Source organism: Danio aesculapii, chromosome 19 (assembly GCF_903798145.1).
Source record: "Danio aesculapii chromosome 19, fDanAes4.1, whole genome shotgun sequence".
Taxonomy (NCBI): domain Eukaryota; kingdom Metazoa; phylum Chordata; class Actinopteri; order Cypriniformes; family Danionidae; genus Danio; species Danio aesculapii.
Window position 1 is genome coordinate 31,761,349 of NC_079453.1, and position 14,743 is coordinate 31,776,091.

General features: G+C 36.8%; 1 protein-coding gene across 1 annotated transcript in view; it reads right to left on the reverse strand.

Annotated features, from left to right (window-relative positions):
* hpcal4 (hippocalcin like 4) overlaps nt 1–14,743 on the reverse strand; it is a 43,091-nt gene that overhangs the window by 5,028 nt on the left and 23,320 nt on the right. The window lies entirely within an intron of this gene.

Consider the following 14,743-nt stretch of genomic DNA (forward strand, 5'->3'; position numbering starts at 1 on the left):
TCTAACAATGGACCAAAACTAGACTAGTCGTCAAATAAACAGAAAAGAATGACTACACATATAAAGTCTATTTGGCTAGTCTAGATTTGGGCTGTTCCTAGATGTCTATTAGATTTTCACTGGCAGCCCAATTTTAGCCTTGTTTTTAGCCAAGCTGTCTACATTTAGATGTCTATTAGACATCTATTAAACGCAAAATTGTTTGCTGGCATCACTTTAGTTTATTCTTATTTTTTACATTTTTAAATGTTCATTTTTTTATTGAACCAACTTAATTCCATGTCAACGCTTTCTTAGTTATCAATAAAACTGTTAATGAAACAGCAGGCACCACTTTTCAGTTCAATTGTTACTGTACTTAACAGCTGTTATATCGTAAAAACAAACTGTACCAAATATGGCAACAAAAGCTAACAAAAACATACATCCATCATAATAAAACCAGGTATTCAAGGTCTATGTATGTTGGCACATTTGTGGAACAAAACTCAACTCAGCTTTAAAAACTCAATTAATCTCTAACAAGATCACAGTAGCAGAATTATGACATGTACTTTAGGATTAACTCCTCTCCCTCTGCCATCTTTCCATCAAGTTTTGTTTTTCATCAAGTTTACACAGTTACTTGCCTTTTGGGAAAATTTCCTACAATTATCAGATAATATGGTATGCTCTGTGCACTTAATTGTGCTCACAAACCGTTCAAGTTGCCTCCATTTCCCAGGTGAGTGAAGTCATACACTTATATATCATATCTATGAATGCATTTGTTTAAATTAAGATAATTTATCATTAATGTTTTTCTTTAGACCTGTAAAGCAGTCTAGAATCTGACAGATTGATTAGCTGTGGCTCTGAAACAGTCGTCTGAAGCAATGACATACAGTGTTATGCTTGGATTTCATCAATAGTCTTGCATTTACCAACACAGACTATATCTGAAGTGTTTGGAAGTAATTTGCATTTTCCTCCGGTTGAAAAACGTCATAAGTACAATTTTTAGTGGCTCAATGTATTACAACAGTGTTTTTTTTTTTTTTTGTAATATTTTGTTTTATTTACCATTTTTATAAGATTTTTAACAAACACAGTACAATACAAATAATAATACAAAAATAATAATAAATAGAATACAAAATAATTGACATTAGCCCCATCCCACCCCCTCAAAAAAAAAAAAAAAAACAACAACAACAAAGGGAGGAATCGTCTCAGTTATGAAATATATATAAGTATACACATGACATATGTAGCATAAACAAATTTTTTAAAAGATGACAGTATTCACATTTCTACAAAGTCAGTGTCATAAATATATGAGTTAGAGATGAAAATTTCCAAAGGTAAAATGCTAGATTCCCAAGAGTCTTAAAATAGGTCCCCATGTGGTTTCAGCTTTTTTCTGTGAAGTTTCAAGACGTAGTATTACAACAGTGTTTTAAACATCTAAACACTTTATTGGTATAGTGTACAACCAAGCACATGTGGAAGGAACACAAACGAGTTACAGGTAATGAAGTATTAAGCGTTCTTCCAAAGTAAAGTCTGTCTACGCAGGTCTAATGCCAGCAGGTGTCTATAGCTCTGCTCACTCTCCGCCTCTTTGCTCTTGTTTAGTATCCCACCTTGGGTGCGATGACGCGCAAACAAAATGGTGACGATTGACCGCGCCAACTTGTAGCTTCTTTTGCAGTGTTATGGGTGACGTCACGGAAACTACATCCATACCTTTCACAGACTATGTTTAAAACACTACAGTGTCCCTTTATCTGTGGTTACACTCCTTTATCTGTGACGATGAGTTGGGTGAACTGATGACCTTCACGGCCAATCACAGTCATTTCTGTTGAGCATGTGAACACAACGTAAATCAGCGCTGCTCAAATATTAGCGGGAAATTGACGTTTTTTTAAAATTTCAGTATTATTTGCTACCGAATTGCAGTATTGTGATAACCCGAGGGGAGAAGCAAAGCTTTCCAAAAGTTTGAAACAACTGAACCAGTTGCTTCTCAAAATGATTCACTGCTTTGAAACATTTGAAACATTGCAAGCTTGGGACACCTATTTGTCAAAACTGTGTTAAGTGTAATGCAAGGTCACATACATTATCATCTAATATCAATAAATAATAAATGTATTCATAAGATTTTACAAATTGTTAAGACTTATATTGTTTATTTTATGTTGGGCTTTGCTAAACAGGCCAATAAGATGCTATTAACAACACTTATTCCTCATTGACATCTCATTAAAGGGCACCTATTTTTCCCTCTTTTCAAGTCTTGAAGAATGTGTCAATAAAGTTTCCGCTCAAAACACCCATCAGATTATTTATTCAGAATATTTGAATTTGCTGCTCTGAACACAATGCAGCTGTATTTGTCGCCTGCGCCTTTAATGCTAGTTCTCCCCACCCACCGTTACCACATGTCTGTCAGAGTGTGCCTCAATCTCCGCCTCGGCTGTGCCAGATAAACAGCACAGTGACAGACGTGAAGGAAGCAGATCTCACATAACGTTTGTGAGAAATACTACAGTAAGAACTTCCCCAATGATTATTTGATGTATTTGTTGAATCAGGAGTGATTTAAATCCATTCTGTTGTGAAAAGCATATCCACAGACGAGTTCAGAAGAACTGCATTTATGAACTGGAGTTTGTGCTTTGTAGAGCTCCTACAGCAAGATTGCTCAGTAAAAGAAGTTGAAAAGGTAAAAAAAAAAGCATAACATAGAATGATTTGTACTGATATTTTCATTTCTCTGTCTTCAGTTAGCAGATGTTACCCACATTTCTTCTGGGATTTTACACTTTGTCATGCCATTATGGCTTATAACATGTCTGCCTGTGGCAGAATCCGAGATATATTATACCAAATCCAAATTGCCCTTGGCCTTGAAAATGGATATATTTGGGTGCCAAATGACAAATGAAGCACTGTGTTAATGAGTCATTATCTCCGCTCCCAGATTATTAAAGTTCATTAAATATTGAGCAGGTCTAAATAGTTGACGAGGGGCACATGACGATGGAATACAGCAGCAGTAGCAGAGGAACTCATCTGAAAGAGCCGCTCGCCCACAGCGCTATTTTCTCCCCCCGATGGAAGGTCATTTTAGTGGGATCATGATGACTAATCAGAGGTGAGCATTCATCTCTCTCTCCCTCTCTCTTGCTCTATTTCACTCCTTCTCTGTCACTGACCTTTTTCGGAATTCTTTGGTCTGGCGGCCCTACTAATCTTGGCATCTTTCTGATTAGTTAACTTTAGACAGCTGAGTTTAATTAAAGATCTAAGTGGTTAATGAACTGTATGGCTGACAACATTCGCCTCAAGGCTCTGGAAAGCTGCTTCTTCGGGGTTTGTGAGACAATCCACTATTGTTTTCAATCAGAAAGGCTCCATCAAACTCTGCAAGCACTCCTGCCCACAGGCCAACCTTTGTTAACTGGTTTGTAATGAGTGACTGCTCAAAGTGGCACCGCGCTAGAGGAAACAAAAATTTGTCAATCATTACTCCAAAGGCCTCCATGAAACTGAAAAGGAAATGAAGAGTGACTCGAATTGGAAAGCGACGTCCCTTTATGAAAGTTAATCTACACCCATATTGCTTTGGAATCTGTGAGAGAATGTGTGGTACTGCTTACCTGGGAGTTGTAACAGCAATAACTTGAACATGCTTTGTTTTACTACAAATGTTCAAGCATCCATTTTATTTACTTTCAGATACACACTAAAGTCTTGTCATTCCCAGTTGGAAAAACAACAAATGACTTTACTCCTAGTTGATCTGGAAACTGAAAAAGTGGCAGAAGGTAGATTTTTCAGATGAATCATCTGCTGAACCCCATCCCAATGTTGCATCCCAATCATCACAAATACTGCAGAAGACCTACTTGAACCCAATTGGACCCAAGATTCTCACACAAATGAGTCATGTTTGGTGAAGGAAAAAACATGGTTTGGGGTTATATTCAGTATGGGGGCATGCAAGAGATCTGCAGAGGGGATGGCAACATCAACAGCCAGAGGTATCAAGACATTTGGGCTGCTCATTACATTACAAACCACAGGAGAGGGCAAATTCTCCAGCAGAATAACGCTCCTTCGCATAATTCAGCCTCCATATCTAAGTTCCTGAAAGCAAAGAGGGTCAAGGCGTTCCAGAATTGGCCAGCCCAGTCACCAGACATGAACATTATTGAGCATGTTTAGGGTAAGATAAAGGAGGAGGCATTGGAGATGAATCCAAATAATCTTGATGAACTCTGGGAGTCCTGCAGGAACACTTTCTTTGCCATTCCAGATGACTTTATTAACAAGTTGTTTGAGTCATTGCAGAGATGTATGGAGGCAGTCGTCCAAGCTCATGGGAGTCATACACAATATTAATTATTTTTTCCACTGCACCATGACTTTATATTCTATACTGTACATTATTTCTGTTAAGTGACATTTTTGTCTAAGCAAAATCAGACCTTACTGCCTTAATTAAACAATTAAAATGACGATCATATTTTATTTAGGTAAAATAAGCATAATCTAGAGGCCTTTGTCTTTCATAGAAGCCACTTCTGATACCAAATGATCAACTTGAAGTCAAGTTATTATTTGTTGTTCCTAAAAAATTCGGATAGGCGACAAGACTTTTGTCAGGTAGTGTATATTTAAGCCATTTATTCATCCTCCAAACACAAATAAAGATATTCTGGTTGCATATCGAAATATCAAACCTGCGAGATTTCTGTCCCTCCATCAAAAGGCTATTTAACATAAATTCTGACACTTTACAACTGGAATAGACATGAATAAATAAATCCTTATTAGCTTAGTGGTTTAATCCAAGTCTAATGAAGAGACGGTGATAGTTTCATAAACATATTTAATATAGTTTTTGTAGTATTGTTTTTGCAAGTAAACATTGTACCCAAAGAACATGAACAGAAGTCTTTAACAAACCTTTAAAAGTAAATATTAACAGTATTTTTATTTTGATGTGAACTAACACTTTAACAAAAGGCCCAGGTTGTGATCAACTAGCAACATGTACAATTGGAGAAATTTGGAAAAAAACACCCCGTTTAAATCTGATTTTCTTCACTTACTGTTTTGTGCAAATGGTTTCTTAGTTATCTTAATTTGAACTATCCTGATATGGATTCTTAAAATCATAGATTGAAATCTCAAGTGGCTGCATAAACATTTATTTGCAGCAAGCAATTCTATGTTTAGCTTTGCAGACTTGAATAAATGATTGCCTAACGAGTCAAATAGATGCGGCAGATTAAAAGTAAAGCCCAATAAATCTAATTTAAATATTTGCTAACTTATTTCGCATCCAAAACTGCATTTTTATTGACAGATAGACGTAGTGTTGAACCACACTCAGACTTTTAATGGGACAGAGAGGATTTTAAAGGAGGCAGATCCCAGCTGTGTGTGTTTGGTGTCCAAGGTATTGGCTGGACACAGCAGCTCCATTTAAAACTTCAGATTTACTGCAAAGCCCAATTTAATGCCTGTCAGGACAGCAAATGTTGCAGAAAACTTACCAAGGCACCTCGGCAGATAAGAAAAATGGGCAGGCAGTTTTAAGATTAATGTAAAAAAAATACAAAGCGCGCCATTAAAGGTTTAATCTTCCGATTGGCTTGTGTTGTGAAAAATGGTTTAACTTGGTCTTTGCATTACAATGGAAACTTCTTTTCCCATTTGTTTGTAGCGGAGTATAATCTCTCCTGAGTTTCCATGCGACGAGTCAGTTCTTGCTTCATTTGTCACTAGAGAGGACGTTTCTGCTTATCAACGAACGCTTGCTTTTTTTGCGACTCCTATAGGATTATGACGGCTGCTTGCGGATTAGTCTTACTAGGGAAGAAATGTGGGAGACATTGTAAAGGTGCTGCCGCCCGTCACTTTGCCATTTCTCTTTCCTTGAGCAGAAATGATGCTTATCTGTGAGGATTTGCCGATTACTGTTTCGCGTTTTAAAGTTTGAAATACACACAGCTGTCTGTCGCTGACTTGTCAAATGAAAAAAAAGGAAATAGAAACTACTGAAGGGCAACCAGACTGCACTACATGGTTAGCTTTAGGCTCCCGAACAAGTAGATGATTGCTGTGATAGCTTTCCAACATCCACTATTTCAGAGCAAACATTAAACTCCTTTCAGGAAAATCAAAACAGTTCATTGGAAAGTGCACTCACATTATGTTCATATACTGAATGTGTGCATGCTATGAGACAGACACACACATCAGAACTTTAGATTCTTTCACGTGAAAGTGTGTGTTTTTTATATGTGTCCTTTACTAGTTCACATGAATGAATATTAAATGAGAAAATAAATCTAAATAATAAAATTGGCTTCAGTTAATAGACCCATAAATGGATTGTGGAATAAAAAATATATTCATCTATTAAATAAATGTAGATTTTAGTTTTATGAGGAATATAATGTCCAACTATATTTCAGCTGTTCTTAAACTTCACACTCCCATTTTATTGCGGTAATGTGATGCAGTTATGAGTACATAAAAATATATTGAATGGGAATTGATTTTGTAGTGAAAAAAGCATCTGAGTTATGGAGCCTTAATAATCCAAATGGTTCCCAATGGTAACTTCAAATCTGACATTATATGCTATCATTACCATTGCTTTAATTACAGTAACATAACATGTGTTAAATCACTTTTAACTGCTTGCAATTTTAAAAAGAGCGTTTACTTCTGAGCTATTTGACTACTAGTTAACAATATTTTAAAAAAACAACTCAGTAGGCACAAATCACAATGATCTTTAGTTTTATTTTGGTTGCAATGTCAGTTGACCAAATTTTAACATCAATTTCCTGTCTAAAACTGATGTCAGCTGATATACCGGTCATCGGGTGTTGATATTTTGTTGGTTTTAGACTGTGGTATAACTAAAATCCAACGTCATTTTAACGCCATGATATTACATCCATACAACGTCAAAGTCTAACATCAGTAGACGTTTATCTTTGGTTGATTTTATGTTGTGTAATTACCTAAATAAAATTCAATGTCACTTTAATGATGTGATGTCCATACAATAGCGCCATGATATTACATCCATACAACGTCAAAGCTAACGTCATTAGATGTTGATCTTTGGTTGATTTTATGTTGTGTCCTGAACTAACTAAAAATTAATCTTGACATTGAAGTCTGACCTCAAACTGATGTTGGGTTCTGACATCAACCTGATTTTCATATACAAACAAAAATCAAAAGTAGTCTAACGTTGGCATTTAATGTCAATTTTATGTCTGTGTGACGTCCGGTGCCTGCTGGGTAAGAACATGAACAGAAGTCTTTAAAAAGCCTTTAAAACTGAGTAAATATTGAGAGTATTTTTATTTTGATGTGAACTAAACTTTTAACAAAAGGTCTTTAAAAGGCCATGAAACCCCCATCACAAGGCTGGTTTATACTTCTGGGTCGAGTGATCGACGTGACCTACAGTGCAAGCCTTGCGTGTAGTCGTGCATTTAAGCCTGATTTATACCTCTGTGTCAAGCGCACATGCATGCTCAGTCCATAATATTGTAGCGATATTACTGTAAACTTAGTAACTAAATCATTTTGTCTAAGGTATGTCTTTAAAAACTGAAACAGTACTGCTGATGATACTAACTAACTTTGCCATCTGGAGAAACATAAATAACGAACATTGATCACACACCAAATCTGCAGAGACAGGACAATCAACATCACTGGAGCCGCGTCTTTTTTTAAAAGGAGACGAGTGGCAAATCCGGATTTCACCTTTTCCATGTTAGAAAAGCTCTTGGGTGAAAAATGTTCCTTACAAACATATTTTTGTCACGTGTTAGCAGACCACTGTAGTCCACATATGTGGGTTCACATGCAAGCTGTGCTCACATCTCGGGGAAAGAGAAACAAAAACTTTGTAGTGGCTCATTTATAAACGCAACACTGATGTCTCCGAACAATTCTTGTACAACTTATTTGAACTACGGTTAGCAACACAACGTGGCGTCTCTCTGAACAGTGTAAAAGTAAAAAGAGTCTTCAAAGCAAAATGATGCATAATAATAAAGCTGCATCTTATTCACAATAGAGCACGCTGATTGGTTCGAACCAAGTCTTTCTCGTGAATTAATGAATAGGTGTGCTGAAAACTCAAAGACGTCACTTTGTACCGGCCAATACAGACAGCCAATTTCTACGCTGGAATTTACACAATGATCTCATTGCCGTGACTTAGCTTTAAATTTATTTTTAAATCGGAAGAACAAATTTTCTCCAAACAACGCAAAAACAACCAATTTTCACTTTTTAGTGAAATATATATTAGTGTCCTAATAGTGCTTTTAGTAAGGTGGGACATGTATATGACTGTCAACATCTCATAAATTGTGTTTTGGTGTTTCGTGATCCTTTTTATATCAGAATAATTGTGTTTTTTTTTTATATTGTTATCTAGTAGTCAAATAGCTCAAAAGTAAATACACTTTATAAAGTTGTAACACTTAAAAGTGATTGTGTTAAAGCTATTATTCAGAGCTATCAGACTACTAGTTAACAACATTTCCCCATTCTTGCAGCCAATAATTATTGTTTCATTGTTTCTTCACAATACAGGAGGTCACACACATTAATTATTGATCTCCATCTTGATCTTTCAGTGGTTTTTCACGGAGTCGCGTCTATCGCTGTTATGTTCCTGTTAGCAAGAAAACGGAGCGAATGTCTTTTGTGGCCTCGTCTCATGGCCTCTCCTGTCACCGTCTCTCTTTCATCAGTGCTCCATTGTCACTCAGATTGATCGATGGCCAGTGATTGCCTGTGTGGTCACTGCTGATGCTTTTGATATTCCAGCCACATCAGTTCGTGACTGTTCCTTTTAAGAGCCACCAAATGAGATCACTGGAAGCTGAGATGTGCCAGCCTGATCTCACAAGGAAACATAACTTTTTTTACGTTTTGTCAGTATAGCGGCTAATTCATACAAAGTCATACTGTCAGGCTTGATCTGGGCGTCTCTGACTTGTCTCTGTGTTCTGTCTCAGCTGTTGCCTCTCACAATAAGTGCTGGTGCGCACGTGTTACCCACCTGTGGCTCTTTTCATCTGATTCTCTCGTACATATACGTGCCCATTATTGAAGCTGGTTGCCAGATTATTGTGATTTTGTATCTGCATACTCTGTGTGACTCTTCTTACCATAAATCCTACCATTCTGAATATCCTTGTCTAGTCCATTCTTATTTAAGTGAAGTTAATAGTTCGTTGTCATACCTTTGATCACCCCACTGTATTGAATCCAGCCTCTCTACCTCCGTGCTCGCCTGCTTCAACACCCACTTTGCTACTGGGGACCTCTCCTCACCCTGATCCTTTTACTCCCCCCCCCCACCCCCCGACGGCACAGGTCCAGAGGGAGAAGTTTTCTGTTGCCAATATCCAGCCTGCGTTCCCCATCGACGACCAGTGAACGGCAGCTGCCTTTGTTGCTTATGAACTTTCAGTTTGAGCTATTACTGGGTATTCTGTCCAGCCTTGACACATACGAGTTCAGCCATATAATAATGTATGATTTTAAAAAGCAGGCATACACCCAACACCACCCCTAAACCCAACCGAGATTGGGCGATAAGCAAAATGTACTAAATTGTATGAATATTATTGTAAAAATTAATCTGATTTATCACAAAATCTAAAAGTTACAAATTGGAGTGAGATTGTGTTGGATGTGCTGGATTGATGAATAAGCATAGACGCATGCGCATACACACTCACACAAAGACATACAGGTCTGGTGCTTAAATGGATCCCAGGTGGAAAATATGATTTTTTTTTTACTTCTTCCAAGGTTTGGACATTGTGCTGGCAACTGTCAGAGATTGAATGAGAAAAGAAGAGATGACTCAATCTGAGACTCTTACAGACTTGATTCACCCCAGTGACCCTAAGCAAACTCTTATTAAGACTGGCACGGAAATGGCAGACAGAACTGAGAGATGAAAGTGTAGTTTAGAGATTAAGACACATAGAACCTGTTACATTACAATGGAAGTTACAAGCCAAACAGCTTCTACAGCGTTAAATATTACAAAAAAATATGACAACTAATGTTTCAATGTTTCTTCTAACAAAAAGCTAGTCTGCTTTATATAAATGGCAAACTTTATAAGTAGAAAAACTGATCTCTTCAGTAGCAAGAAAACAGTTTAACAGCCTGCTCCATTCGGCATCTTTACTATATCTTTACTTTATTTATACTCTTTACTTTACTCCTTTACTTTTGTGGATAAGGAAACTGTGTTGTATGCACTCCAGACATCACTTAGCCTACATATTTAATTTAGTTTGTTAAGTGCAAAGATTTGTTTTAAAACTATTTCTAAATTCAGTTCTAAATTCCAGCAAACGAATAAATGAACAATGATAACAAAGTGTGATAAAAAAACTGAGTTATATTCAAACACACGTACTATTCATATGCCTCATACGGTGATGCATACGTCTCCAAAACCCAACAGGTGGACAAATCTAAACTTGTTTTTATTAAAACAAATATATATATATATATATATATATATATATATATATATATATATATATATATATATATATATATATGCATAGAATGAATCATAATCATTATTAAATTAATAATAATAATAATAATAATATTAATAATAATAATATATATATATTATTAATAATATAATATATAAATATAATTTTTATATTTATGAAGAAAATAATATTTTTTTTTAATTGTAATCTTTTATTTTTTTCATATGTAAAGATATTTGTGTATTGCTGTACATCCTGTGTGTTGGTCAGTGGCACAGTCTATATCAGTTATTCAAAATAGCAACGCGCCAACAATGCGCCTTAACACACCTCCTTTTTAGTCCAGAATACCCATGAGTCCACAGTGGTGCAAATGGGTTTGCTATTTGAACAATGTGGTGCAAAATGTGAAAATTAGTTGAGTTGCGCTGGTCTGAAAAAAGCAACTTAATCGTGCCAAACACATCTTGCGCCTTATTGTGGCAGGTGTATGATAAGGACCTTAGAGGATATACTATGGCTGATATTGTAAAAAAACTGACATTGTGATATTTAGTTTTTCTACATGCAGTTGAAGCCAGAATTATTAGCCCCCCTTTGATTTTTTTTTTCTTTTTTAAAATATTTCCCAAATTATGATTAACAGAGCAAAGAATTTTTCACAGTATGTCTAATGATATTTTTTCTTCTGCAGAAAGTCTTACTTGTTTTATTTCGGCTAAAATAAAAGCGGTTTTTAATTTTTTTTAAAAAAGGTCAAAATTATTAGCCCCTTTAAGCTATAAATATATTTTTTGGATAGTCTACAGAACAAACCATCGTTATACAATAACTTGCCTAATTACCCTAACCTGCCTAGTTAAACTAATTAACCTAGTTAAGCCTTTAAATGTCACTTTAAGCTGTATAGAAGTGTCTTGAAAAATATCTAGTCAAATATTATTTACTGTCATCATGGCAAAGATAAAAATAAATCAGTTATTATAAATATTTAGTTATTAAAACTATTATGATTAGAAATGTGTTGAAAAAAATATTTTCTCCATTAAACAGAAATTGGAGAAAAAAATAAACAGGGGGGCTTCAACTATGTACTGTGATATGAGCATAATTTCACAAGATGACTATTAATTCATGATTTAACATTGATTAGATGATTTTTAAGGGAGTGCATCTGCATAAATATACAAAATTACACAACAATATACAAAATAATATTAATTAAAGCAAAGAAGAAATCAATAGAACAAATATAACAATGAAATAAATGGTTTTTGGAGTCTAACAGTATTGAGCTACAGAAATTGAGTAATCAAATGCAGAACAACACTGTATAGTCTTCATTGTATAAACACAATTAATCTGTATTAAAGGGGCAAACTTTATACTGTTTTGTGTCCAAATGGTTTAAATTTGCTTCAAATTGTAGTCAGAAGCCTTAAAAACACCTAAATAAAAATTAGATTATAGTTAAGCATGACTTCACAAGTAACTGTGGTTACTGGTTAATTATAATCCCATTTTGACATTGCAGGTCCTGCGATGTGACTATTGCAAATTCTGAAACAATATATTGTAGGGCTGAACGACTTTGAAAAATAATCTGATATTACGATATTTCTACTATAAATATTGTGACATGAATACAGTTTTACAAGACGATTTGAGTAGCTCTAGTTGGTGTTTTTTTTTTTTTTTTACAGTATTTAGGTACAGAAATTGAATTCTCACAATGCAAAAAACGCTTTTCATACTTTGCTTTGTCTCATTTCTAGTACAGATATCTAAAAATTCTTAGATCAAGAAAACTATTGTTTTGTTTTCACCTTTTGAAGAAATAAGCCAAAATTAAGGCTGCGTCCGAAACCGCCTATTCAGAGTGGTCCTGCATTTGAATTTAAAAGTACTATTCAGCTGTTAGATGGGATGCACATTTCAGAAACTCACTGGAAGTAGTAGGTCATCCTGGTACTTCTCACATACTGATTTTCAAATTCTCTAAATTCGGACATACTACTCGGCTCGCATACTGTTTTTAGTGTACTATATCGTATGGAAGTATGTGATTTCAGACGCAGCCTATGAGTTTTTCCTTAAAACAAGCTAAATTATCAGCCAATTGAGCCATGTAAAATAATCTTATTTTCGCTTTAAAATGTAAATATTTGGACTAGAAACAAGAAATATTAAAGAAATAAGAAAATATTTTATAAGAACTAATTCTTCAAACATCAGAATTGTTTGTGCCCAAATATTTATAACTCTCTTAAAAAGTACACAAGCCTTAAAACTCATGCAAGTGATAAACTTTTACTCTATTATGGTTAAACTTAGCAGTGACTCTACAAACCACATGTGTTCTGTGGCTTCTGGTCATCTAAGATTCAGACTCAACATTGCATATGCTGCAATGTGACTATTGCAAATTCGCACATTGTGATTTCAATGTTGGAACAATATAAGTGCAGCCTTAGTACATACAGCTGTCCCTTTCTGTTGCTTCAATGTCCTCAATGCCGCAAACAAAGACAAGAAGTAAATGCCATAGCTTTCTGAATGTGTCTTGTAACAATGTCAAATATTGTGCCAGTGTTTTGTATTGCATGCCTTTCACCTTACAATTTATAAATAATAAATAATACGATCTTAGCATTTTTCTACATCTGAGTGTGACTGAGAAACATTCACAACAGAGAATGTTTTGCTGAGAATGTCTTTCAAAGTAGCTGGATACTGTACGCGCAAGTTATTTCACGAGTTCACACTTGCAACAGTTTCAGAATAAAGCGTATTTGGCGTGCTGTCCGGGGAGAGGGCTCTGAGCTCGGGGAAGACACCTAAACTCGAGTCATTCCTCTTATCAGGAAACAAAGAGGAATAGGGATTCGAGCGAAGTATCTAGCCCGGCCCCAGAACGCTCCCCCCGGGATAGTAATGCTTAAGAGGTGAGGTGACGGGGTGGTGGAGGGATGCTAAAGTCGTAAGATGCTGCAGGTAAGACAGCTTTGGTATATATAGGGGTTTGGTCAAGAACTGATTGGATAATAGAATAATTGTCAATGACGTATTTGATACTGAAACTTCTGCGCGTGCTCCTCCCGAAATTTGTTTATCAAACATCACTTCACGAGTTCACACTTGCAACAGTTTCAGAATAAAGCGTATTTGGCGTGCTGTCCGGGGAGAGGGCTCTGAGCTCGGGGAAGACACCTAAACTCGAGTCATTCCTCTTATCAGGAAACAAAGAGGAATAGGGATTCGAGCGAAGTATCTAGCCCGGCCCCAGAACGCTCCCCAAAAATTGCTTATTTTGTTACAGGACAGCAGCCAGACAAGTGGGTGAGCCCCCCAAAATTTGCTGATCTTTAAAATTTGGAGGGGTGCTGTTAAGCTGATGGTTGTGCTTTGCAAGGTGTGTGTCTCGGGAGGAGGCAGTAACTGTATTGATGGTGATGCGTTAAGTGTCTCCAGCAGGAGTCGTCGCTCCCACGGGAGACGGGCGTCTCCCATAGGAGCGGTCACTGCGCTGGCAGTGGTGGTAAGGTGTACTTCTCCCATGGGAGCTGTCACTGCACTTGCAGTGGTGCATGATTAAGGTGTACGTCTCCCGAGGGAGCTGTCACTGCGCTTGCAGTGGTGCATGATAAGGTGTACGTCTCCCATGGGAGCTGTCACTGCGCTTGCAGTGGTGCATAATTATAATGTGTACGTCTCTCGTAGGAGCGGTCACTGCGCTTGCAGTGGTGCATAATGAGGTGTACGTCTCCCATGGGAGCGGTCACTGCACTTGCAGTGGTGCAAAATTTTGTAAAGGTGTACGTCTCCCGTAGGAGCGGTCACTGCACTAGCAGTGGTGCATGATAATGAGGTGTACGTCTCCCGTGGGAGCTGTCACTGCACTTGCAGTGGTGCGTAATTATAAAGTGTACGTCTCCCGTAGGAGCGGTCACTGCGCTTGCAGTGGTGCATAATGAGGTGTACGTCTCCCATGGGAGCGGTCACTGCACTTGCAGTGGTGCATAATTTATAAAGTGTACGTCTCCCGTAGGAGCGGTCACTGCGCTTGCAGTGGTGCATAATGAGGTGTACGTCTCCCATGGGAGCGGTCACTGCACATACAGTGGTGCATAATATATAAAGGTGTACGTCTCCCGTAGGAGCGGTCA